A 25655-nucleotide genomic window follows, 5' to 3' on the forward strand; every position below is an offset into this window, starting at 1 on the left:
AAAAAAAAGGTATAATCCTGAAGATTGATGGTTGATTATCTTATCTAACCAGGTAAGAAACATGGGTTTACTTCTATAATTCCCCATTAAAGGCACAGAGCACAGAATTAAGATCTATGGAGCACTTAGACCCTATCTCAAATGGGCCTGTGTACCTCTTGGGCCCCACCCCTTAGAGTACTGGGTGAACTCAGCCAGCTCCAGCAGCACAGCCTGTGATGGTTCCAACCCTTCCATGACCTCTAAAGTCCTCTGACTTACATTCTTGTGATTTCTCTCTGAATTCATCCTACCACCCTACATGGGCTGCTCTCAGGCCACACAGAGTCACCCAGAACTCGGCCCCTGCACAAGCTCCCAAATAAAGCCACTCTCACCAGGCCTCCAGGATTGTGTGTAGATTTGCTAACTATGTGGTGGCATTTTGCAAGGCAGGGTCACATTGCAAAGCCTCTCTCATTTCTCCACCTTCTTAGCTCCGCCCTTACCCTCCTCCTTTTCCTCTTTTACTTCCCTGGAGTCTCAGACAGACTTTTTGCATGTGGCCCATAAATTAATTCCTCCCTACCCACCCGCAACCTGTCTCAGACGGAACAATATGCACACACAGCCTCAGAGAACCTCCTAGCTCCACCCAAACTGGGCTAAATCAAGGTATTCCTTCCAAACAGAATTCCTCTCTTAAGGAAATTCTGGTGGACCCTGTTTTCTCCATTGCATTTCAGGGGAAAAGGTGAACATCTCTGAATAACAGTCCACTCAGAGGCCCTGGAAAAGCCATTATCTCCACAAGAACAGGAATCAGGCTTGGTGAAAGCGGTAGCAGAGGAAACCAAGCCTTCCCCACCCGCTTCCACCTTCCCAGAGGCCAGAGAATTTCTCTCTCAGCTTTGATTGCTCTATTGCTTCCCGGGAATGCATCCCCCCTCCCCTCAGAACTGCCCCTGCTCTGCTCAAGCCTAATCACTTTTGGACTATTGTGATGGGTCCAGACTGGTGCAGGCCCTGGCACGCAGTAGGTGAGCCACAAGTGCCTGTGGAGTGATAAATGTGTAAGGCAAGTTCTGAGGAGTGTCAGAATGGAGCACCAGTCCTGCCCTGCAACAGATTCATTCAACAAACACAGAGTCAGACTACTATGCGCCAGACACTGTTTTTGGCACTGAAGATACTTCAGTAAACAAGACCAATGCCGAGCTTACATTCTAATGGGGAGTCAAGATACTAAAAAAAAATGTGTATTATGTCAGATAGTGACAACTGTGGCAAAGGAAAAGTAGTGGGGGCAGTTGGGACAGGGAAGGATGCAGGCAAACTAATTGGGTGTTAACAACTATCTTAATTATCCAGTGCTGCTCTAATAGAAATACCACGAGTGGATGGCTTTAACAAACAAATTTATTCTCTCACAGTCTAGGAGGCTAGAAGTCCAAATTCAGGGTGCCAGCTCCCAAGGAAGGCTTTCTCTCTCTGTGGGTTCTGGGGGAAGGTCCTTGTCATCAGTCTTCCCCTGGTAAAGGAGCTTTTCAGTGCAGGGACCCTGGGTCCAATGGATGTACTCCACTCCTGGCTCTTCTTGCTTGGTGGTAGGAGGTCCCTCTCCTCGCTTCTCTCTTTTATATCTCAAAAGAAACCTACTCAAGATACAACATAATCCTGTAGATTAGTCCTGCCTTATTAACATAATTGCCTCTAATCCTGCCTCACTGACATCATACCAAAACAAAAAACCAAACCCATTGCCATCGAGTTGATTCCAACTCATAGCAACTCTATAGGACAGAGTAGAACTGCCCCACAGAGCTTCCAAGGAGAGCCTGGTGGATTCGAACTGCTGACCTTTTTGGTTAGCAGCCATAGCTCTTAACCACTACACCACCAGAGTTTTCTATTGACATCACAGAGGTTAGGATTTATAACACATAGGGATAGATCACATCAGATCACAAAATGATGGACAACCACACAATACCGGGAATCATGGCCTGGCCAAGTTGATACACATTTCTGGGGGGATGCAATTTAATCCATAACAATGATGTTGAACAGGACTCCAACGTTTAGTCTCCCAAATGCTCAACTGTAAATGAGGGTGTTTAGATCCAGCATTCCAGGTAAAAATTAGGCCAAGTAAACATTTAAAAGACTCAAAGTAGCAAAACTGGTTGTGAATCCTAGATGTGTACCTTGGACCAGTTACCTTAACTCTGAGACTCTATTTACATTTATCAAACGGAGATTCAAACACCCTCCTCACAGAGCTCTTGCAAGGACAAGAGGAGATCGAGTGCGTGAAACACTTAGCCTCGCCCGGAGGTCCGTAAATGCTCCACAAATGGCAGCTCTAACGATGATGGTGATTTTTAATGTGAGAGGTTCAGAAACACCTGGCTCAGAGCTTAGTCTCTTAAAATGCAGCTGTGGGTCTCTGAGAGAGGAATCTAGATCCCCCAAGGCAGCACCTGCACAGAACAGTTAGGGGCCAAGACCACAAACCCCCATGGGGTGTTAAGAAACAGTCAGCTCTAGTGTGTACAGCAATGAGGAGAGAGCCTGGCTGCGCAGCCCTGACCAACCTAGTGTTACATTTGGGCAGGGAAGGGCAGTCTGCACGTTAGCCCCAGCTCCAACACACAGCCAGCTTTGTAAACTGGAGTAATGGGATTTCTCTGGGCTTCGGTCTTCCTGTCTGTGAAAGGAGGCATTTCGACTTAACTTTCCCTCACAGTCTTTCCTGATTGACTCGGGACACAGATGAGAAATAAACCACAGGGCTGGGTATCTCATTTCACAAGAGGGCAGTTCACGTAGCCACATGGAGCTCATCTTTCTGCAGTCGCTCATGTGAATCCCTTGAGGTAATGATTGGAAAAGATTACCAACCAATATGCCTTGAGCGCAGAGGCTAACTTACCAGGAAGCTAATGAAGCTCAGGTGTCAGGGCCCCTCATTTGCAGAGGTCCTTTGCAAGTCTGGGCCTGACCTCCCATTGGGGCTGGGGCGAAAAGCCCCAAATACCTCCCAGAGGCAAGGAGCCAACCCAGGGGATCATCCTTAGTCCTGGTGATTTCCTGGGACTGCAGGCAGAGCCTGAGGGGCTGACCCCACTACCTGCACACCCACCTGGGCCCAGAGAATAACCTGCCCCAGGTGGACCTTGTTGAGATACCCTCGCCTTTGACCTAAAGGAAAAGCAGCTGAACTAGATTCTGCTCCACTCCCTGCTCAGGGATCACTATGATCCAGGCCTCACAGCCACCTCATGTCCCCTACCCAGGATTCAAGGGGCAGGACCCAGGTCCAGTTGTCATCCCCACCACCTCCATGCCCAGCGAGGATCCAAGGGCTGAGTCCTTCGGAGGGCCAGTCCATGGGCAAGAACTGCCACCTGAGCAAGAAACTACTAAAAGATTTATAACACATGGTATGACCACTAACAAGTTGTCAGGCTGAAAGAAACTCTTTTAAATTCTCAGTAATAAGAACAACCATGGATTAGACATGCTAGACAGAAAAATGATTTCTTTCTGTTTCTGTCAAAAAGCAGACTACAAAATTATTGTCAGATCAAGAGGCAAGCAAAGAGTATGGCAGCCAAGCCATATGACGGGTGCACCAGGTGGCTAAGTAATCATTTTTGTTATCTTTACATTATTTTATTATGTTGTTTTATGAATTTTTCAAATTTTGGAATATTTGTCAGTTTTTGTTATTTGTGCGATACCTTTTCTCATACGGTAAATTTTCACTTTCATGTCTAATATGTATTTGCAACTTTGTGTTCTCTATCTTAAAGGTGTCCCCGACACAAAAGAACAAATACTCTATGGTTCTACTTATAGAAAATATCTAGACTAGACAAATGCATAGAAATATAAGTTTATTTGGCCGTTGCCAGGGGCTAGGGGGAGGGAGGAATGGGGCATTATTGCTGAAAGGGTACTGAGTTTCTGTTTGGGGTGATGAAAAACGTGGAAATAGATGGTGGTGCTGGTTGTACAACATGGTGAATGTAATTAATGTCACTGAATTGTACACTTAAAAAATGGTTAAAATAGCAATTTTTTTGCTACGTATGTTTTACCACAGTAAACTAAAAAATGCTCTGAAATTTGTCTAGGCTTCAGGCCCGCCACACCTAGATCTTTCCAGACTAAGCCCAGACCAGGCCCAGGGCTGAATGATCTACCAACAGCCTCTCAGTTAAGCCTCACAAAGACCCTATCAAGTCCACTTTATTATTATCCCCATTTTATAAATGTGAAATGGAGGCTCAGAAGTGATGGAGCTGGGACTCAGATTCAGGGAGTCGTCCTCCTCCCCCGCCCCATGCCACTTTTAGCCACTAAGTTGTTCTGATAATCATGAAGGTTTATCCATGGGCTAATCCCTTGGATCTCCTTGGTGCATCTCATTTTGCCTCTCGTGATTACGCACAACTGACCCAATGCTACCAACCACTGGCCAAACTCCTCTGAAGGCTAGCTTTTCCTCAGAGCTGAAGCCCGTTGTGAGTGGTGAGCATTGGCAGACCCTTCTGCCTCACTCACCCCGTCTCATTCCTTCCTCCCCATGGTCGGTGTGGCATCACTGTCTTACCTGTCTAGCTGGGGAAACTGAGCTTTAGCAAAGTAAAGACACTTGCCTGAGGTGGAGGTACCTGATTCCCCTGCCAGCTCTGGACATGGGGATGGGGATGGGGCTGGGGGTGAGGAGGGAGAGTTCCTTATTTCCTGGAGCCTCAGTAAATATGAAGGCATTCTGGAAAAATGTTCCCCATCAAAGAAACACGGTACAATTCAGGAAAAGAAATACATGGACGGCTGTTTCCAGTTATGTTTTTTATTACAAGGGTCAGAGTAAACACAGACAGAGGAAAATAAGAGACAAGTCTTAGACTAAATACCCAGCTGTCAATCCAGCCATCACAAACAGAGCAACCTGTTCTTGGAGGTACATCTTATAGCGCTATTTCTTGAATCCCCTTCAGAAAGTCTAAAGCCTGTATCCAGCTGGTTTTTCATTCCTGCCTGGCCCAGAAATCACTATGCAAGGGCTTTTCCGAGAGAAATAAGGTAAGTTAAATGAAGGACACTGTACTACCCTGAGAGGGTCAGTCTTTGCGTCCACCCACAACACTCCTGGGGTCCCCACGACTCTCCCCCAGCCCAGCATTGTCACCTTGAATCCTGTAGAGAAAACCCCAGGCTGCAAGCACTACTGCAGCCCTGTGAGTTCCTGCCAAGGGAAGCAAAATAAAGCAGAGCTTACAGCGGAAGTCACTGAGCCAGCATCCCGCCAGCTCCCAGACCCAAGGCCTGATTTTGTGTGTGGGGGGGCAGGGCGGGGGGGAGGCTGTCTTCTTCCCAAACTGCTGGAGGAACCAGAGAGGGGTTACAGGGAAAGCAAGGTTCCTCCTCCAGGTAGATCCACACAGCAGTTTGAGCGCAATTTCCCCAGTGACCTTGGCAGGGTAGAAGTAAATCATTTCAATATTTCACATACCTCATCATCTGCATCTTTCCCCCCAGTGTAAAAGGCAAAATAACAAAGTCCTATTGAGCTCCGTTGTGTAGCAGGAGGCAGGGCTAGGAGGAAGGAAAGATGCTTCACTCCAACTCCTATCAAGAGAATAAACAGCTGTTTCAGGAAGAGGAGGGTAGACAGATCCCTCAGCAGCTAGGGGCTTTGTGGCCTGCAGGCCCCGGGAAATGGGCTGTTTATCAGGCCTGTTGACTCAGAGCTACATGCCAAGGCAGAAACATTCCTCCCTGGGCCCATGAACACCCAGCCTGCCTCTCCAAGTGAAACCACAATCCCAAACTTGGCCTGGTGTTGGAGGAAAGAAGGCCACCACCCTTGAGAGGGGCACACAGGCTGCCCATGTCACCCACTCCTTGGCAAAAATGGGAACCATTCTGAACCCAAACAAACCCAAGTGACTGCTACCAGGAACAGTCAAAGGAGAAAGAAAAATGTAACGGAGGGGGATGGGTGAAGGAAAGAGTCCTCAGGACCCTGGCTGAAATTCTACTTAAATGTTCTTCAAAGTTCAGCCTTCTCTGCCTCATTTAGGCTTCAGTAGCTGCTTTGTTTTGTTTGGACATTATGTTTTATAGAATGTTATGAGATCGCCCTGCATTGAAAACCAAGCAATAAGAACTTTAAAAGGTCACTGAGGCCCAACCCTGCTCCTTGGCTGAATAACGTTTAACCCTTCCCACACCCACCTCCTGCTCCCAAGATAGAATTTTCCAGCTGGAAGGAACCTTAGGCCAGTTGATTTTCAAATATCAGAACAGCTAAAACATTAAAAAAAAACAAACAAAACAAACGAAGTCATCCACAGAACCCCAGTATATAAAGAAGACACAGAAGTACTTGGGCTAAAGCAGACAAATGAAGCATAAAGCCCTTCTGCCCCATCGCTCCCAAACGGCCCGAGACACCTCCATGAAGGACAGTCTGGAAACCCCTAGACCAAGGATAGGGGACCAAAGCCTCATAGGAAGGAGTCACAGGCTGGCTCCAGGGTCCCTCAGCCATGCCTAATCTAGCCCCTTCCCCCTGTTCTCCAGAAAGAAATTTCACAGCTTCCTCATATGGGGTCATGAACTAGTGGATCACAACTTTCAGAATCTGAATGTTCCTCCTAAAATGTACTTAAATTCTTCCTTCTGGTATCAAGCTGAACAAATGCTTGACTTAGAACCCTGCCATTCCACTTTGAAGTCTACATCCAAAAGTTAGTGTACATATGTTCACCAAGAGACATGAATTAGATTATTCTCTGAAGCCAGCATAACCCTGATACCAAAGCCAGGCAAACCTAAAACACATTGTTGTCAAGTTGATTCTGACTCATAGCAACAATATAGGACAGAGTAGAACTGCCCCATAGGGTTTCCAAGACTGTAAATCTTTATAAAAACAGACTGCCATATCTTTCTTCCACAGAGTGGCTGGTGGGCTTGAACCATCAACCTTTCAGATAGCAGCTGAGCACTAACCACTGTGTGGCCACGGGTCCTTAAAACCAGGGGAGACACAGAAAAAAAGGAAAATTACAGAGCAATATCCTTCATGAATATAGATGTAAAAATTCTCAACAAAATGATAGCCAATACAATTCAACAGCATATCAAAAAAATAATACATCATGACAAAGGGGGATTCGTACCAGTATGCAAGGATGGTTCAACATTAGAAAATCAATGTAATCAACCACATAAATAAAACAAAAGAATAACATAATCATCTAAGTCAATGCAGAATAGGCATTCGATAAAGTCCAACATCCATTCCTGATAAAAAAAAAACTCTCAGTAAAATAGGAATAGAAGGGAATTTTCTCAACATAATAATAATAATAAAACATAATAAAGGGTATTTAAATAAAACAAAAGATAACATTATTCTCAATGGAGAAAGACTGAAAGCATTCCCCTTGAGAATGGGAACCAGATAAGGATGCTCTTTATCACCATTCTTATTCAACATTCTACTGGAAATCCTAGCTAGAGCAATAAGGCAAGAAAAAGAAATAAAGGGTATTCAAACTGGGTAAGGAAGAAATAAAACTATCCCTAGTCACAGTTGATATACAATTCTTGTCTCAGGCTGGGTTCTCTAGAGAAGCAAAATCAGTAAAGTGTATAAATATATGTATATAGAGAGAAATTTATATAAAGGGAATGGCTCACGGCAGTTGTAGAGGCTGCAATATCCCAAATCTGTGGGTCACGACAGAGGCTTCTCCTGATCCACGTAGCCACAGGGGCTGGCAAACCCAAGATCAGCAAGTCAGACAGCAGGGCTCTGGCTCATAGGCTTTGAAGACCAATGAATCCCAAGATTGGCAGGCAAGACAGCAGGTAAGCTGCTAGCCCAAGTCCCAAGAACCAGAGGTCAGACGAACAGGAGCCAACTGCAGGATCCAGCTTGAGAAAAAGCCCACGAGCCTTGCCAGAAAGTCTACTTATATTCCATGCAGTCCACACCCCCAAGGAAACTCCCTTTCAACTGATTGGCTACTCACAGCAGATTCCATCATGGAGGTGACCACATTATATCAAATCTCATCATGGATGTGATTACATCATCATAAGACTGCCAAATTACATCATAACTGCCAAACCACTGCGAGTCATGGTCCAGCCAAGTTGACACACAGCCTTAATGATCACAGTCATATATAGAAAATTCCAAAGATTCCACAAGAAAGCTAATGGAAATAACAGGAGGATTCAGCACAGTAGCAGGATACAAGATCAACATACAAAAATCAGTTGAATTCCTCTACATCAACAAAGAGAACTTTGAAAAGGAAATCAGGAAAACAATACCATTTGCAACAGCCCCCTAAAAGATGAAATACTTAGGAATAAATCTAACCAGGGATGTACAATGCCTATACAAAGAAAACTACAAAACCCTACTGCAAGAAGCCTAAAGAGACCTACATAAATGGAAAAACATACCAGACTCATGGATGGTGTTGTTGTTAGGTGCCATTGAGTTGGTTCTGACTCATAGCGACACTGTGTACAACAGAATGAAACACTGCCCAGTCCTGTGCCATCCTCATGATCGTTATTATGTTTGAGCCCATTGTTGCAGCCACTGTGTCAATCCATCTTATTGAGGGTCTTCCTCTTTTTTCGCTGACCCTCCACTTTTCCAACCATGATGTCCTTCTCCAGAGACTGGTCCCTCCTGATAACATGTCCAAAATATGTGAAATGAAGTCTCATTATCCTTGCTTCTAAGGAGCATTCTGGCTGTACTTCTTCTAAGACAAAAACTTATTATTGTGAAAATGTCAATACTATCTATCTTAATCATCTAGGGCTGCTATAAGAGAAATACCAAAAGTGGATGGCTTTAACAAACAGAAATTTATTCTCTTACAGTCTAGCTAGCCTACAAGTTCAAATTCAGGGCATCAGCTCCAGGGGAAGTCTTTGTCTTCTCTGTCAGCTCTGGAGGAAGGTCCTTGTCATCAATCTTCCCCGGTTGTGGAGCTTTTCAGCACAGGGACCCTGGGTTGAAAGAACATGCTATGCTCCTAGTGCTTCCTTCTTGATGGTATGAGGTCCCCCTGCCTCTCTGCTCCCTTGTTTCTTTTATATCCCAAGAGATTGGCTGAAGACACAATCTTATCTTGTAGATCTCATCAACATAATTGCCAATAATTCATCTCATTAACATCATAGTGATAGGATTTACAATGCATAGGAAAATCACATCAGATGACAAAATGGTGGGCAATCATACAATACTGGGAATCATGACCTAGCCAAGTTGCCAGATATTCAATCCATAACACTACCCAAAGTGATCTACAGATATAATGCAATCCCAATCCAAATTCCAACACCATTCTTTAACAAGATGGAAAAACTAATCACCAGTTTTATATGGAAAGGAAAGAGGCCCTGTTAAGTAAAGCATTACTGAAGAAGAACAAAGTAGGAGGCCTCACAATACCTGATTTCAATCCTACTATACAGCCATGGTAGTCAAAACAGCCTGGTACTGGTGAAATGACACACACACAGACCAATGGAAAAGAATTGAGAAGCCATACATAAATCCATCTACCTAAGGACAGCTGATCTTCAACAAAGGCCCAAAGTCCATTAAATGGGGAAGACACAGCCTCTTTAACAACTGATGCTGGCAAAACTGAGTGTCTATCTGTAGAAAAGGAAACAGGACCCATACCTCACACTATATACAAAAACTAACTCAAAATGGATCAATGACCTAAAACTCTAAAGATCGTAGAAGAAAAAATAGGGACAATGCTAGGGGATATGGCATAAATAAAATACCAAACATAACTGAAAATGCACTAACAGCAGAAGATGAACTAGTTAAATGAGACCTCCTAAAAATTAAACACACTCATCAAAAGACTTCTCCAAAAGAGTAAAGCGAGAACTATGACATATCTGGCAAGGATCTAATTTCTAAAATTTACAGAAAACTTCAACACCTCAACAACAAAAAGACAAGTGATCCAATTTAAAAATGGGCAAATGATATGAACAGATACTTCACCAAAGAAGACATTCAGGAGGCTAACAAACTCATGAAGAAATGTCACGTTCACTAGCCATAAAGAGATGCAAATCAGAACTTTAGTGAGATACTATCTCACCCTGACCTTACTAGCACTACTCAAAAAAAAAAAAAAAACAGAAAATAACAAATGTTGGCAAGGTTGTGGGGAGATTGCAACTCTTATACACTGTTGTTGGGAATGTAAAATGGTACACCCACTATAGAAAATGGAATGGCACTTCCTTAAAAAGCTAGAAATAGAAACACCATACAATCCAGGAATCCCAGTCCTAGGTATATGCCCTAAAGAAATAAGAGCTGTGACACAAATTGACATATACACATACATGTTCATTGGAGCATTATTCATAACAGCAAAAAGATGGAAACAACCTAAGTGCCCATCAACGGATGAATGAATAAACAAAATAAATACACAATAGAACACTATGCAATGATAAGGAACAATGATGAATCCGCAGAACATCTTACAGCATTGATGAATTTGGAGGACATTATGCTAAGTGAAACAAGTCAGTCACAAAAAGACAAATATTGTATGAGACCACTTTTATAAAAAATCAAGACTAGTTTTACACACAGAAAAAAAATTCTTTGATAGTTAGCAAGGATGGGAGGGGGAGGGAGAGAAAATTACTACCTAGATAGAAGATACATGTCAATATTGGTGAAGGAAAAGGCAATACACAATACGGGGGAAGTCAGCACAACATGACCAAGGCAAAGGAAGACACTGAGAGGAACGTAAGAATAAAGGGAAACTATATTAAAAAAAAATTTTTTTTCATTTCTTATGGTAATTACTATAACAGACAATCCTGCAACAATAGTATTAACAAACAATAATTTACCAATGGATACATAGGTTAGATAAGTATGGTAAAGAGGTGTGGAAGGGTGTAACGGAGCACACCCACCTGCAGATATAGGTTTGATTGTGGATATTTCTACATACATAATCGTTGGTGTTGCATGTATATTAATATAGACAATGGAGCACACAAGGGATACAGTCCTGGACACTTCTTAAGACATAACCGAACATCTCGCTGGATGAAGTTCTTCGGCTCGAAGGTGAAGGGACCATAGACTCAGGGGGCATCTATATCAATTGGCGCAACATAGTTTATAAAGACAGTGTTCTGCATCCTATTTGGGTGAGTAGCGTCTGTGGTCTTAAAGGCTTGTGAGTGGCCATCTAAGACACAACTATTGGTCTGTTTTCATCCAGAGCAAAGGAGAATGAAGAAAACCAAAGACGTAAGGGAGCAATAAGTACAAAGGACGAATGGACCAAATGAACCACAACCTACACAACCCAGAGGCCATAAGAAATAGATGGTGCCCAGCTACCACTACCGACTGCTCTGACTGGAATCACAACAGAGGGTCCAGGACAGAGCGGGAGAAAAATGTAGAACAATAAATCAAATTCACACAAAAGGCTAGACTTACTGGTCTGACAGAGACTAGAGGAACCCCTGGGACAATGGCCCTAAGACACCCTTCTGACCTGGAACTGAAGCCATTCCTGGAGACCACCTTTCAGCCAGACTGTAGGTAGGGCCATAAATTAAACAATAACACCTGAGAGAAATATAGTCCTTAGCACAATCAATTATACGAGATCAAAATGACAACATTTGCCCAAAAGCAATAATAAGAAGGCAGGACGGGTAGAAAATCTGGACAAAAGGAAATGGGCAACCCAGGGCAGAAATGGGGAGAGTGCTGACACATTGTGGGGAATACTACCAATGTCGTGGAATACTTTATGTACAAACTATCAAATGGGGCACTAATTTGCTCTGTAAACTTTTCACCTAAAGCACAATAAAAAATTTAAAAGAAACAAACAAGAGACATGAATTAGAATGTTCATAGCATACCAAAAACTGGGAACTACAGGTAGTCCCCAACTTAGGACGTGGTTCCATCCCAACGACTCTACTATAAGTTGGTTCTGACATAGTCAAATTAACTAAAAAAAACCAAACCCAGTGCCGTCGAGTGGATTCCGACTCATAGTGACCCTATAGGACAGAGTAGAACTGCCCCATAGAGTTTCCAAGGAGCGCCTGGTGGATTCGAACTGCCAACCCTTTGGTTAGCAGCCGTAGCACTTAACCACTACGCCACCAGGGTTTCCAGCACAGTCAAATATTTCTCTTTTTTTTTTTTTTCTGGTTTTCATTATTATTGACTTTTATTATCAGTATCTACAGAAATCTGATCTTTATTTGTCTTTGGGGACTGGAAATATTACATATAAACTTATTTTAACATTGTATGTAATATATAACTAACAAGATGTACAAAAAAAAAGACAGACCGTCATAAGTGCAGTTTATTATAAATCGAATACGTCGTAAGTCAGGGACTACCTTTAGTAAGGCCCAGAGCCCTGGTGTCACAACACGTTATGCTCTCAACTGCTGACAGACAGGTTGGTAGTTTGAACCCACCTAGTGGCTCTGCTAACTAAGAGTTCAGCAGTTCGAATCCACCAGGCGCTCCTTGGAAACTCTATGGGGCAGTTCTACTCTGTCCTATAGAGTCGCTATGAGTTGGAATCCTCTCAACAGCAGTGGGTTTTTGGTTTAGTGGCTCTGCAGGAGAAAGATCTGGCAATCTTCTCCCATAAAGATCACAGCCTAGAAAACCCTATGCAGCAGTTCCACTCCATCACATGGGGTCACTATGAGTTGAAATTAACATGATGGCACCCAACAACAGCAGTTAAGGCCCTTCATCAGAACAGATAAGTTGCCATCTAGTACCACAGTAGAATTCTACATACGGTAATGAGAATGAACAAACTACAGCTACTCACCTCAACATGGATAAGTGGCACAGAGAGAAAGACACATAGTATTGCGTGAAAGAAGCTGGGCACAAAAGAATACATGGTGGATGATGCCATTTAAGTTCAAAACTAGGCAAAACTGATTTCTGGTGTTAGAAAGTGGGATGGTGGTTTCCCCCAGGGGTGGTAGTAACTGGAAAGGGCCACAGGGGAGCTCCTGGGGGGTGGGGCTGATCTTGGATGGTGGCTCACAGGTGTGTTCATCACAAATATACCTTTTCAGAGAGTCCCTAATACTCTGTCTTCCCCCGACACTTACTTAGGGACTCCGGACCATGGACAGGCCCTGCTTTTTCCTTCTCTTGGGTTTCCCTCCCAATAGCAAGCCCCACTGAGCACCTCAGTAGGGGCTCAGGGAAAATCTGTTGCATTAAAAGAACCTGGACCTATGGTCAATGGTGAAGAGAAAGAAGACAGAATTTGGAGTATAAAGAGCTTGACTAGGGTAAACTGGTCCTCTCAGTGAGAAGCACTGATTGTGGGTCACACCAGCCTCCCCCTTCATGGTTTATATAGCAGCCTCCCCTCTTTACCTCAGTGGATCCTCATGATTACCTGTGAGGTGGTCAGGGAAGGGCCCTTCTCTGCCATTTTCACAGAAAAACATAAGGAGATTCTCAGGGACTTGCTTATGGGATGCTTCCTTGGTGGGCTCAGTGCTTTCCTGCCTACATAGCTGCCTCCGGGTAACACCATACAGGTCAGGCAGAAGAATATGAGCCCCAGACTGGTTAATCACAAACCTGTACTTATGTTCCCCAAGAGACATCTGGAAGGCAGAAAAGTCAACTTCCAGAGGATTCAAACATGTCCTTCCCACTTCCCTGACACTTTCATCCTCAGACTCATTAAGACAAAGGGACACATAGTTGTGGTCATTCCTTTATAGAAAACAAAGGCAGAGAACCATAACTAATCAATTAGGCCTCACCGCTCTGCAGAGCAAAGTTGTCCAGAGAAGGCCCAGGTAAGAGCTGGGCATGGTGTCTGCCCGGATTGACTAATCTAGTCCCTCGATAACTAAAGCCTCTTCCAGCCTTAACAGCCCACTGATCTATGTCAGATATCAGCCAGTGCTTGGTACTTGTTCATCTTCCACACCCCCATGTCAGGGGAAGCTCAGAGACATAGAGGAAGGGGCCCAGCCCAGGTGTGGGGGCTCTGGTTTTGTATCCCAGCCCACTTCCTTTAGGCGAACATAAAGGTCAAGATCCCCACCCTGCTTACCTCTGTGGGGATGTGAAGATTAAGTTTTCTCTGTAAAGAACTGTACAGACACGAAAGTTGCAGCTTGTCATTATTCGTTTAATCCTAAATATGTTTAAGGCAGTCACAAAAGATATTCTTGCTAATGGTTGCAAGTGATAGAGCAATATGGTTGGTTTCCCCTTCTGTGGGACAGGGATAATCGTAATGCCCCCTGTCAGGGTGATTCAGGGGCTGTATAGCACAGACAAGCACAGACTCTGGCGCAGGGCTTGGAAAAGGTTATTTTTGGTTTGGCTCCCTGCTGAGATTTTGTCTTTCTACCCCAGATATACTGAATCAGAATCTAGAGTTTAACAAGATCCCCAGGTGATTGGGATCTTGTTAAACTCTAGATTCTGATTCAGTACATTTGGGGGTGGAAATGCAAATTCTCAGCAGGAGCTTGAACTAAAAATAACCAGTTCAAAGCCCTGCTCTGGGGCCAAGCTGCACAGATTTGAGTACTGACTCTGCCCCTGATGGTGGACAACTTACTTAACTTCTCTGTGCCTCCATTTCCACATCCGTAAAAAGGGAATAATAACAGAACCTACTATACAGGGAATGAAGCATTGGTGGTTTAGTGGTAGAACTCTCGCCTTCCATGCAGGAGACTAGGTTTGATTCCTGGCCAATGCACCTCATGCGCAGCCACCACCCATCTGTCAGTGGAGGCTTGGATGTTGCTATAATGCTGAACAGGTTTCAGCAGAGCTTCCAGACTAGGATGGACTAGGAAGAAAAGCCTGGCAATCTACTTCTAAAAATCAACCAATAAAAAACATGTGGATCACAATGGTCTGGTATGTAACTGCTCCTGGGAATGATGCAGGACTAGGCAGCATTTCATTCTACTGTGCGTGGAGTTGCAAGGAGTCAGGGCCAATTTGATGGCAGCTAACAACAACAATAACAACCATATAGGGTGATGTGAAGACTGAGTGAGTGATGGCTGTTCGTAAGACTCTTAGAATTATAGCTGGTAAGTGCTATTTCCGTGTTACCCATTACTGTGAGAATTAAAGCAGATGCTACTGGAAAAGGACTCAGCACAGTGTCTCAAAAATTATTGGTCTCTGTTATTCAATTAATCCAATATTGTTGTTCACTGGATTTTACATTTGTGTATCAAATATACAATTTGACCACAGCAGTCTCGAAGGAGCGGGAAAGCAGGAAGAAGGGGCAGTTCCTAGCGTGATGTTTCCATAACCGTTAAGAATTGCCACAGACACACAAGTGTTAGTGCTGAAATGTTCTTTGTGAAAGCCTATCCGGTAAATGGCTGCAATCAGAGAGTTGGCACCTGTAAGTCTATTTCTTTGAGGGGAGAGTCAATCTGGGCTAGAAAAGTAATCATGATGACTTTATCCAAGCACTAAGTAGCAAACCATCTTGAGATCTGCCTCTGTCCTGCCCAGCTCTAGGACAGACCACGCCAAAGCCATGCTAGAAAACCCCAGAGGCCCTCTGCAGCCACAAGCTTCCATCCTGAGTCTCGGCCACCCTCCCTTGTACAAGGAAGTCCTTCTCTGGGCCTAAATCCTTTCTTCGTGCTGTAGGTTCTGGACAAAGAAGCTGGCTTTATCGACACCTTGGAAGAGCTGGGGAGTTCCTGCTCAACTGGGAAATTTCTTTTTATTGTACTTTAGATGAACATTTACAGGGCAAACCAGTTTCATTAAACAATTAATACACATGTTGTTTGGTGACATTGGTTGCCAACCCTACAACATGTCAACACTCTCCTTTTCGACCTTGGGTTCCCCATTACCAGCTTTCCTGTTCCCCCCTGCCTTCTAGTCCTTGCCCCTGGGCTGGTGTGCCCATTTAGTCTCGTTTTGTTTTATGGGCCTATCAATCTTTGACTGAAGGGTGAGCCTCAGGATTAAGTTCATTATTGAGCTAAAAGTGTTTCCAAGGGCCATACTCTCGGGGTTTTCCAATCTCTGTCAAACAATAAGTCTGTTTTTTTTTTTTTTTTCTGAGTTAGAATTTTGTTCTACATTTTTCTCCAGGTTTGTCCGGACTCTGTTGTGATCCCTGTCAGAGCACTTAGTGGTAGCTGGGCATCATCTAGTTGTGCTGCACTCAGTCTGGACTAATCTTACCCTTTTATCCTTGGTTTTCTTCATTCTCACTTGTTCCAGGTGGGGTGAAATCTCAACTGGCAAATTTCTGGGTACAAGTGGCAGCCAGGCTTAAGCCCCAGACAAAGTTGCATAGGTAATTTCCCCAATGAAGGAAATCTCCGCTTTCCCCCTGCTCATCAACACCTCCCACTTTCCTAGGTTCCTCCCACCACTTCCTCAGGCCAATGAGCCTAGATGGAAGTGAGAAAGAGACCCCTGGTTGCCCTTATCACAATTGACAGTGGGCATCCCTCTAGAAGGCCTCACCCTTCCCTGGGTTGGGAGAACCTTGAGAAACCACCTAGGCCAGCCCCATGCCTCAGAGCAGAACTACATCATACAGGTGAGAAACTCAGCTTCCCTCAAGGTATCATGCCCAATTTATAGCCTGCCGCTATCTACAAAGCTCCACTTGACTTTCATACAACCCTGGAAAGTAAATAGGGTAAAGCTTACAGTTCCATGCTTTAAGAAGGGAAAATGAAGATAAGGTAAGAGCCTTGCAGAGTTGTATGATTTGAGTCAATGGCCCTGGAATGGAAGTCAACTTTGGGGTCTTTCCATGACTCTTTCCCACATTCACCTCTCTACCACTGATGGAAAAGAACCACTCTAAGCGGTGATGCTAGTGGACGTGGTACAAGGCAGGGACTATGAGCCAAATGTCACTAGAACATAAGCACTATCAGAGCAGGGACTTGCTGTGCAGGGACTTGTCTCATTCACAGCTGGATTTTCATAGTACCTAGCACCTATTACGTGCTCAGTAGATATTGACTGAATGAGTATTGAGTGAAAGACTACAGGACCCAGGCAGGCAGCATACCTATGTGAAACCAACCAGGTATAAGACAATAAGGAGTGGTGAGGCCAGTGGTAAACTGGAGAATTTGTGCCAAAAATCAGATTTGAAAAAAAAAAGTACCCAAACAGTACTCCTCTGATTATAGAATTTGGTACATGGGTCATGTTATTGTTGTGGTTGTTTGCCATCAAGTCGATTCAGACTCATAAGGAACCTATACAACATAATAGAACTGCCCCATAGGGTTTTCTAGGTAATAATCTTTACAGGAGCAGAGCACCAGGTCTTTTCTCCTGTAGAGCAGCTGGTGGATTCGAATTGCCAACCTTTCAGTTGGCAGCTGAGTGCTTAACAGTTGTGCCACCAGAGCTGTTTACATGAGCCACAGGTGACCCCCTTTTTAGGGGAAATGGTTTTGTACTAAAAGCTAGAAGCACTACTCTCAAGCCCCTGCTCTGCTACTACCTGCCTACATGGTGCAGGCACATCCCCTCCCCTTCTCTGGGCCTGTTTTCTCAGCTGTGTAGTATGGGGTCCATACCAGATCCCCCGGCCTCGACCTGAGCCTGGGGAGATAGCTGTAATCCAAAAACCAGACCCACTGCCGTTGAGTCAATTCCGGCTCATAGGACCCTATAGCTGTGATATGGACTCCTAAAGAAATTCTGACTCAGAAGACTTCATGAAGTAAATGACATGCCTGAGCTTTTACAACTGGGCTTTCCAAACCCTTCTCTTTCCTCCCTGAGCCTGGGGAGGGGGCCCCAGAGTCTCAGGCTGCACAGGTTTCTCTTTTCGTTCTTTCATACATTTCCTGAAGATAGGCTGGGAAACTAACCCTGCAGCCTCACAGCCCAGGATTTATAAACCCTTTTAAGCTCAGGCCTGGCCCCCAGGAGTGCCTGTAGGATCATCTTATGAACCTACCAGCCCTGGCTTTTAATGGGGAACTGAATGTCACAGAACAGTTAGCCCTCTTGGGAGCCCCACTGAGCCCTCCCAAGGGAGTCTCCGAACGCACTGGTGAAAGAGAAGAGGAAATACAGTGTCAATTCCGTTATCGAAACAGAAATGCAGCCCGCCAGAGGGAGGGGAAACCCAGCTTCCTGAGACAGGGGACTCAGAGTACTTTCCTTCTACCTTGAGTCATGGCAAAGGCCAGGGGAAGAACCCAAGCAATGTGAAGATAGCCCGGAATAGGCAGCCCTGCCTGGGCTTCCCTCCCACAGAGCTCAGCCTGGGAAATATTTCTTCCCCCATCCAAAGAATCTGAGAACTGGGTTGGTGTGCAATGAAGGGGGAAAAAAAGAAAATTAAAATCAATCCAACCAAAGTGCTTTATAAATCCAGTCACAGCGTTCTACAGATCACGTGGCCTCGGGCAAGTACCTTTCCCTCCCTAGGCCTCTCAGTTCCTAACCAGGCATTAACTAAACTGAAGCAGAACATCCCCCTGATCTCCTATGGCTGCTCAATTCTTTGTTTTTAGGTTGGCAAAAGTTGGCAGGGACTCACGCAGGCTTGGTGGCTGTACAAAGCCTGTTCTCACTTATTCTGCAAGTCTGGCAAATGAAGGTGCTGCCTCAGAGCTCAAATGCCACCACGTCAGATCCACTTCCCAGCTGAGACTAATTTTCCCCCTGAATTCCCACAGCCCCTTCATGGCCACTGGTTTCACTTGTCTGGTGTGCAGGAAGCTGTGCAGGGAGTTATGTGCACAGGTCCATCTTGCCCTCTGCACTCAAGTTCTCAAGGGCAGCAGCAATGTTCAATTTACCTTGAGGTTCCTAGTGCCCAGAAGACGTGCTGAGGAATGGTGGATGGATAAAAAAAAAAAGATAGATACAAATACCTGCAGGTTAGGAGCCTGTCAAATAGTGGTACCACCTGTGAGGGCTGAACCCCTGGATATAATCAGAGTGGAAAGCCAAGGGGAGGACAGAGGTTGTCTCTAAAAGAAAAGTGGAGGAAGCCCTTTGAGCACTGTTATTTGATCAGAATTTTCTGGAGAGGGAGTAAAGAGGAGATGGGTTAAATAGGAAGAGAAATATCTCATGGCTCCAGGCTCTGTGCTGGGCACACATTAAGTGTGTGGAGCCTATGGGACGTCCAGTGCAGATACCCAGCAGGTATTTAGATGTTCAGATCTGGGCATCATTGAGGTGGGAGTGGACAAGATCACTCTGGAAGGAGTAGGGTATAGAGAGAAGAGGGGGCTCCCAGGATAGTTGGTATCAGGGACCTCAGTGGAAGCATGGCGCCAGGCACCAGGCTGCAGCGGGCTGAGGAATGAAGGTGCGTGAGGAAGTGAGGTCAGTAAGTGGAAGCACCTCTTTCAAGAAGTTTGCCTGGGAAGGACTGGAGAGAGAGCATTAGCTAGAGAGGCCCTAGAGGCAAAACAAAATACTTGAGAGCATATTGGAGACCCTGGGAAACAGTCCATGAGACAGAGCCATGGAGAGTAAGGACTTGAAGATTCTGAAGAGGAAGTGGACGGTTGTTGAAGCAAAGCACTTCTTTGTGGAGGAAGGTGGGGACTGCTCCAGGGCTTAGAGAGAGGAGTGCACCTAAGACAGGTAGAAGTGCTTCCTCATTTGTGCAAAAGGGAAGGAGACAATGATGGGTGGGTTGCTGATAATTTCAGGGAGACAGGAAGTTGAGAAGTTTCAACCCAGAGCAACTGAAGTGTAGAGGGTCCAGTGGGTGAGTGTGTGGAACGTGAGAACAGTTAGGGGGCCATGCAGGATCATACAATGAGGAACTCTGAGTACCCACTGTCATGGATTGAAGTATGTCCCCCCAAAAATGTGTGTATCAGTTGGGCTGGGGCATGACTCCCAGTATTGTGTGATTTTCCTATGTGTTGTAAATCCTACCTCTATGATGTTAATGAGGGAGGATGGGCAGCAGTAGAACTCAACAGTCAAGGCCGGATTGTGTCTTGAGGCAATCTCTTGAGATATAAAAGAGAGAAGCCAGCAGAGAGACACGGGGACCTCATACCACCATGAAAGCAGTGCTGGGAGCAGAGCATGTCCTTCGGACCCAGGGTCTCTGCACAGAGAAGCTCCTAGTCCAGAGGAAGACTGATGCGAAGGCGGACAGAGGAAGAAAGCCTTTCCCTGGAGCTGACACCTTGAATTTGGACTTTTAGCCTACTTTACTATGAAAAAATTAATTTCTCTTTGTTAAAGCCATCCACTTGTGGAATTTCTGTTATAGCAGCACTAGATGACTAAGAGGCCCACCATGCTGGGGAATCTGCGTTTTATAAAGGTGCTGGGGAATCTTAGAATGATGTTAGATAAAGTTACACAATTTGCTTTTTAAAAGGATCCCTGGTGATGGCAGCATGAGGGTGGGTGGGAGGAGGGAAATTTCCAGACAGAGAGACAGGTCAGGAGGCTACTGGCAAATGTACAAGTGAAAGGGTAAAGACCTAAAGCAATGGAGTAATCTTGAAGATAAGAAAACAGACCCAGTTTGAGAGAAATGAACGAAGTGGCATCTCAAGACCTTAGGTTAAATGAGATAATAACTCTTACAAAACTTCGCTTAAATGTCACCTTCTTAGTGAGAACTTCCCCAATTTGAAATTACTTTTCTAACTTCTTGTAGTTTACCTATCTTATAAATTTCTGTTTTCCTCTGTTTGAATGTCAGCTCCACGGGCAGACACTTCCGTATGTTTTGTTACCAATGTGAACGGGCTTAGTCCAGTACCTGCCACTCAAAACCTATTTGATGAATTTGTTGGCTTAACTAAGAAGTTTCCTGAATACAATCAAACACTTCGAGGGGCAGAGTAGCAGGCATGGGGGTCTGGGGACCAGGGTTTCTGGGGACATCTAGGTTAACTGGCATAACAAAATGTATTAAGAAGACATTCTGCATCCCACTTTGGTGAGTGGCATCTGGGGTCTTAAAGCTAGCAAGTGGCTGTCTAAGATGCATCAATTGGTCTCAACCAACCTGGAGCAAAGGAAAATGAAGAACACCAAAGACACAATGAAAATATGAGCCCAAGAGACAGAAAGGGCCACATAAACCAGAGACTCCATCAGCCTGAGACTTGAAAGAACTAGCTGGTGGCCGGCTACCACCAAAGACTGCCCTGACAGGGAACACAACAGAGAATTCCTGATGGAGCAGGAGAAAAGTGGAATGCAGACCTCAAATTCTAGTAAAAAGACCAGGCTTAATGGTCTGACTGAGGCTGGAGGGACCCCAGAGGTCATGGCCCCTGGACTCTCTGTTAGCCCAAAACTAAAACCATTCCCAAAGCCAACTCTTCAGATAAAGATTAGACTATAAGATAAAAGGATACTGGTGAGAAGTGTGCTTCTTAGCCTAAGTAGACACATGAGACCATGTGGGCAGCTCCTGTCTGGAGGTGAGATGAGAAGACAGAGGGGGACAGGAGCTGGTTGAATAAAAAAAAAAAAAAAAAAAAATACAGGGTGGCAAGAAGGAGTGTGCTGTCATATTGTAGCGAGAGCAACTAGGGTCACATAACAATGTGTGTATAAGTTTTTGTATGAGAAACTGACTTGAACTGTAAACTTTCATTTAAAGCACAATAAAAGAAAAAATGTGCTTATTACAGTGCCTGGCACCTAAGTGTTCAATATATGTTAACTATTAAAAAAAAAATACAATAGTAATAATACCAGTGGGATGAAGGGAGTGAGGGAGAGATGGGTCTAGCCTCCCAAAAACCAAAACCAAACCCATTGCCATCGAGTCAATTCCGACTCATAGCACCCTATAGGATACAATTTCCAAGGAACACCTGGTAGATTTGAACTGCCAACCTTTTGGTTAGCAGCCGTAGCACTTAACCACTATACCACCAGGGTTTCTGGGTCTAGCCCGGAAGTACTCAAAGTGTAGACCACGAACGACCAGCAGCATCAGCATCCCCTGGGAACTTGTCAGAAATGCAGATTCTCCGGCACTACCCACAGCCTTGCTGAATCAGAATCTCTGGGGCAGAGCCCAGGAATCTGTGTGTGAATACGGTCTCCAGACGATCTGAATGCTCCAGAAAGTTTGAGAAACTGCTCTGGGCCAACTCCTGAGTCTGGCTGAAGGAGGTAGGTGGATAGTGTTGCACTGACTGAAAAATAGGAGTTTAAGGGGTTGGGGGCAGGGTAGGTGGTGAGCTCAGTTCTAGATGTAGTAAGTTTGAGGAGTCTGCTGGCAACGCCCCAGGAGGCAATTGGAAACAAGGTCCTAAAGTCTGGCTGGAGCCCGATTTGGGAGTTGACAGTGCGCAGCTGAGGAGGTGGACAAGTGCAGGCAGGTCTGATGTGCACAAAAGGGGAAGAATAGAGTACAAAGTGGGGCGTCCTTAATAGACAATGTACTGAACCCTGAGGGGCAGAGCCAGAGAAGAAGGAGAACCAGGAACAAAGGGAGTTGTGAATGCCAGCAGAAGATGGCAAATGCTGCCAAAACGGCAGCATGAGGGCTGAATTAGAGTATGGTAAGCCACATTTGAGGTCCAGACTAGTTTGCAGCTTGCCTATATAAGACCTGGCCTCTACCCTCAGCGCTCTGATCTGACTACTTCTGGCCCTGTTTGCCTCTGGAAGAGAGAAGAAAGCCATAGACATGTGCCTGGGCAGGTTTGCTGCTGTCTGAGCTGGGTGACAGGCTGCCATGCAGCTGTTTGAGAATCACACCCACCCAGTGCCATCGAGGGCCAGGAAAAGGGAAGGGCCTAGGTCTGGGAACTGGGGATCCCTGTTCTGTCCCCAGCTCTGCTCCAACTCCAGGCAACTCCCTGCACGTGCCCTGTTAGCCCTCTTCCCTCTTCGTCAGATGAAAAGGTTGGACTCTGAATTTTCATCCCATTTTTGGAGCTTCACGGCACCCCTGATGCCCAGTCATGGATTCCAGGTGAAGGCACCCTGCATCCAAGGAGCAGGTCCTTTCAGAGCTATAGGCATGTGATGAAGCTCCGGAGACCAGAGATGGGAGGAAAGATTGGCAGCCCTAGGCAGAGGAAAGGCATTCTGGGTAGGGAGCCAGAAGCCAACAAGTGTGCCTAATCCAAGGCTTTATCTAGGTACCATCAGAACTGCTTGAGAGTCAAGTTCTCAAGAAGCCTTCTCCCTTTCTCAGCCAAACTGGGAGGCCCCAGAGCTAGTGAAAGTTTTCAGGCCGGGCTCTGCCTGTTTAATGTTCTTTACAAATGTCAGTGGCAGACACTATCTCAATGGACCACCTCCCGGTCCCACCCTTGTTGCCCCCCTGCTGGTTCTGTGCCACCCCACTGCCTGGCCGACAGCACGGTCTTGCAGATGACATGTGAGGGGCAAATGAGTCACTCTCATCCATAGGCACTTGACTCTCTTGGGTTTTTATGCCAATGGTCATCTATCAACTCTCCCAGTGTTCCACTAGCCTAGCCGCCTTCTTAAAGGCAGTCACCCCATTTACGCATTCATGCCAGATGGCCTCTGCTTGAAGCCTTAGTGGTGGGGTGCTCAGCCCTCCCCTGGCAGCCTGTTTTGTCTCTGGACTATTCTGATGATAAAACACATCTTTCCAGTGTGGATCTGAGCTCTGCCTCCCAGCACTTTATTAATAGCAATAAAGGCTACTATTTGTTTACATACATGATCTGATTTAATCCTCACTACAGTCAGTGTCCATCCTTCCCATTTTCCAGGCAGGCAAACCAAGGCTCAGCGGTTAAGTAAAATGACCAAGGTCACAGAGCCAATACGCTCCACCTGTTCACATTAGAGTTGCCCTTTTTATTGAAACTAACAGCTCCTCTCTGAGCAAAACGCCATCTTCCCTGGCACTTGGCATGCTGCAGAAAAGCCTTGCCCACCAGCAATTATCCAGTCAATAAATACTTGGAGGGCATTTACTTGGTGCCTAGGACTATTTCTGGCTTTGGAGGCACAGAAATGAATCAGACCCATTCCCTACAATTTCCAAGTCCAAGACTGGTGATAGGAATTTTTATCAGGGATTTAGCTACTGCTGTGTTACATTGTTACACAGGCCGGGCTTGGCTCAGAGCAGGCACACGCAAGATGTCCACAGATGGAAGCCGCCGCCCGTCTCCCTCAGGGTCCCCATCTGGAGTGATAACACCACCACCCTATTTTTGCTCTTACAGCCACCCTTCTTAGGGTGGATAGTTTTCTCCACTTTACAGACATGGAAAGTGGGCTCAAGGAAGCCCCTGTAAAACCAGGGTGAACATACACTCTGATTTCCCCAGCACAGTTCTGGTTTATACCAACTGTGGATCAATATACCAGGCTAATTAGTGCTACCTTTCACCCTCCAAAGTGTGCGAGTTTAGATGATAAATCATAGGGTCACCCCATGCAAAAATGCCTCAATCTAATAAAGAGGTTCAATGAAGTCCTCTTCAAGACAGACCCCTTCCAACTTGGAGCCTCCAGGATTCAGGGCTTGTGTTTATTACCTAGTGGTCCCTGAGGCTACCCTTCTCTGGCATCTAGGGTCCTTCCTGTGGCTGTTGGAGGTAGTGTAAACCAGTCCCTCCGGATATAGGTGTTCCTGCATGCTCCCCCCGCCCTCCACCCCACCCCTTTCGGTATCAGAGGCTGGGAGCCTCTCAGCTCTGCATTCCCCTGTGTGGGCAACACCCCTCTGGCAGCTCCGCAGTTTCTTGCTCCTCTCTGTTGCAACCTCTCTAAACTGGTTCCCAGCCTGATTCATTACTCAAAAAGGTAGTTAACTCAAAGGAAATTAGTTGCCACATGGCTAGGGGGCATTCAGTCAGGACTTACTGAAAAATTCTGAGGGTTATTTTGCCCTTTTCCCCCCTCCTCCATTAGATTTTCCTGGTCTCTTAATAAATGACTTGAGCATAAAAAGCCTTCCAAGAGTTAATCTCTAATTATGAGGTTCCAGCACTGAAGGCACTGGGTTTTTTGTTTTTTGTAGCAACCCTAGCAGGAAGCTTATTGTGCTTTAGGTGAAAGTTTACACAGCAAATTAGTTTCCCCTTCAACAATTCATACACAAATGGTTCCGTGACATTGATTTCTATCCCTGCAATGTGTCAGTACTCTCACCGTTTCCACCCTGCCTTCCCTGTTTCTACCCATCCAGTTTCCTTGCCCCTCCTTGCCTTCTCATCTTTGCCTTTGGGCAAATGTTGCCCATTTTGTCTGGTATAGTTGATTGTTCTAAGGAGCACATTCCTCACAGATGTTATTGTTTATTTTATAGGCTAATCTATTATTCGGCTGAAAGGTCACCTCCAGGAGTGCCTTCAGTTCCAGGTTGAAAGGATGTTTTAGGGTGATACCCTTGGAGGTTCCTCCAGACTCTATCAGTCCAGTAAGTCTGCTTTTTTTTTTTTTTTTTTTGACGAATTTGAGTTTTGTTCTACATTTTTCTCCCATTCTAACCAGAACCTTCTACTGCGTCCCTGGTCAGAGCAGTTGGTAGTGGTAGCCAGGCACCATGTAGTTCTGGTCTCAGGCTATAGGAAGTTGTGGTTTGTGTGGGCCA

At 45.3% G+C, this 25655-nt stretch overlaps 1 protein-coding gene across 5 annotated transcripts in view; it reads right to left on the bottom strand.

Annotated features, from left to right (window-relative positions):
* Nucleotides 1-25655, bottom strand: part of GGTA1 (glycoprotein alpha-galactosyltransferase 1 (inactive)) — a 234474-nt gene that overhangs the window by 27946 nt on the left and 180873 nt on the right. The window contains exon 1 of one of the 5 annotated variants that reach the window (XM_049897248.1): nt 1411-5459. The exons of the other annotated variants lie outside the window; for them this stretch is intronic. The gene's annotated coding sequence lies outside the window, so the exon portion shown is untranslated. Of the gene's footprint in view, nt 1-1410; nt 5460-25655 lie in introns of those variants that run through there. 5 annotated transcript variants of the gene reach the window in all.

The sequence above is a fragment of the Elephas maximus genome, chromosome 9 (assembly GCF_024166365.1).
Source record: "Elephas maximus indicus isolate mEleMax1 chromosome 9, mEleMax1 primary haplotype, whole genome shotgun sequence".
Lineage (NCBI taxonomy): Eukaryota > Metazoa > Chordata > Mammalia > Proboscidea > Elephantidae > Elephas > Elephas maximus.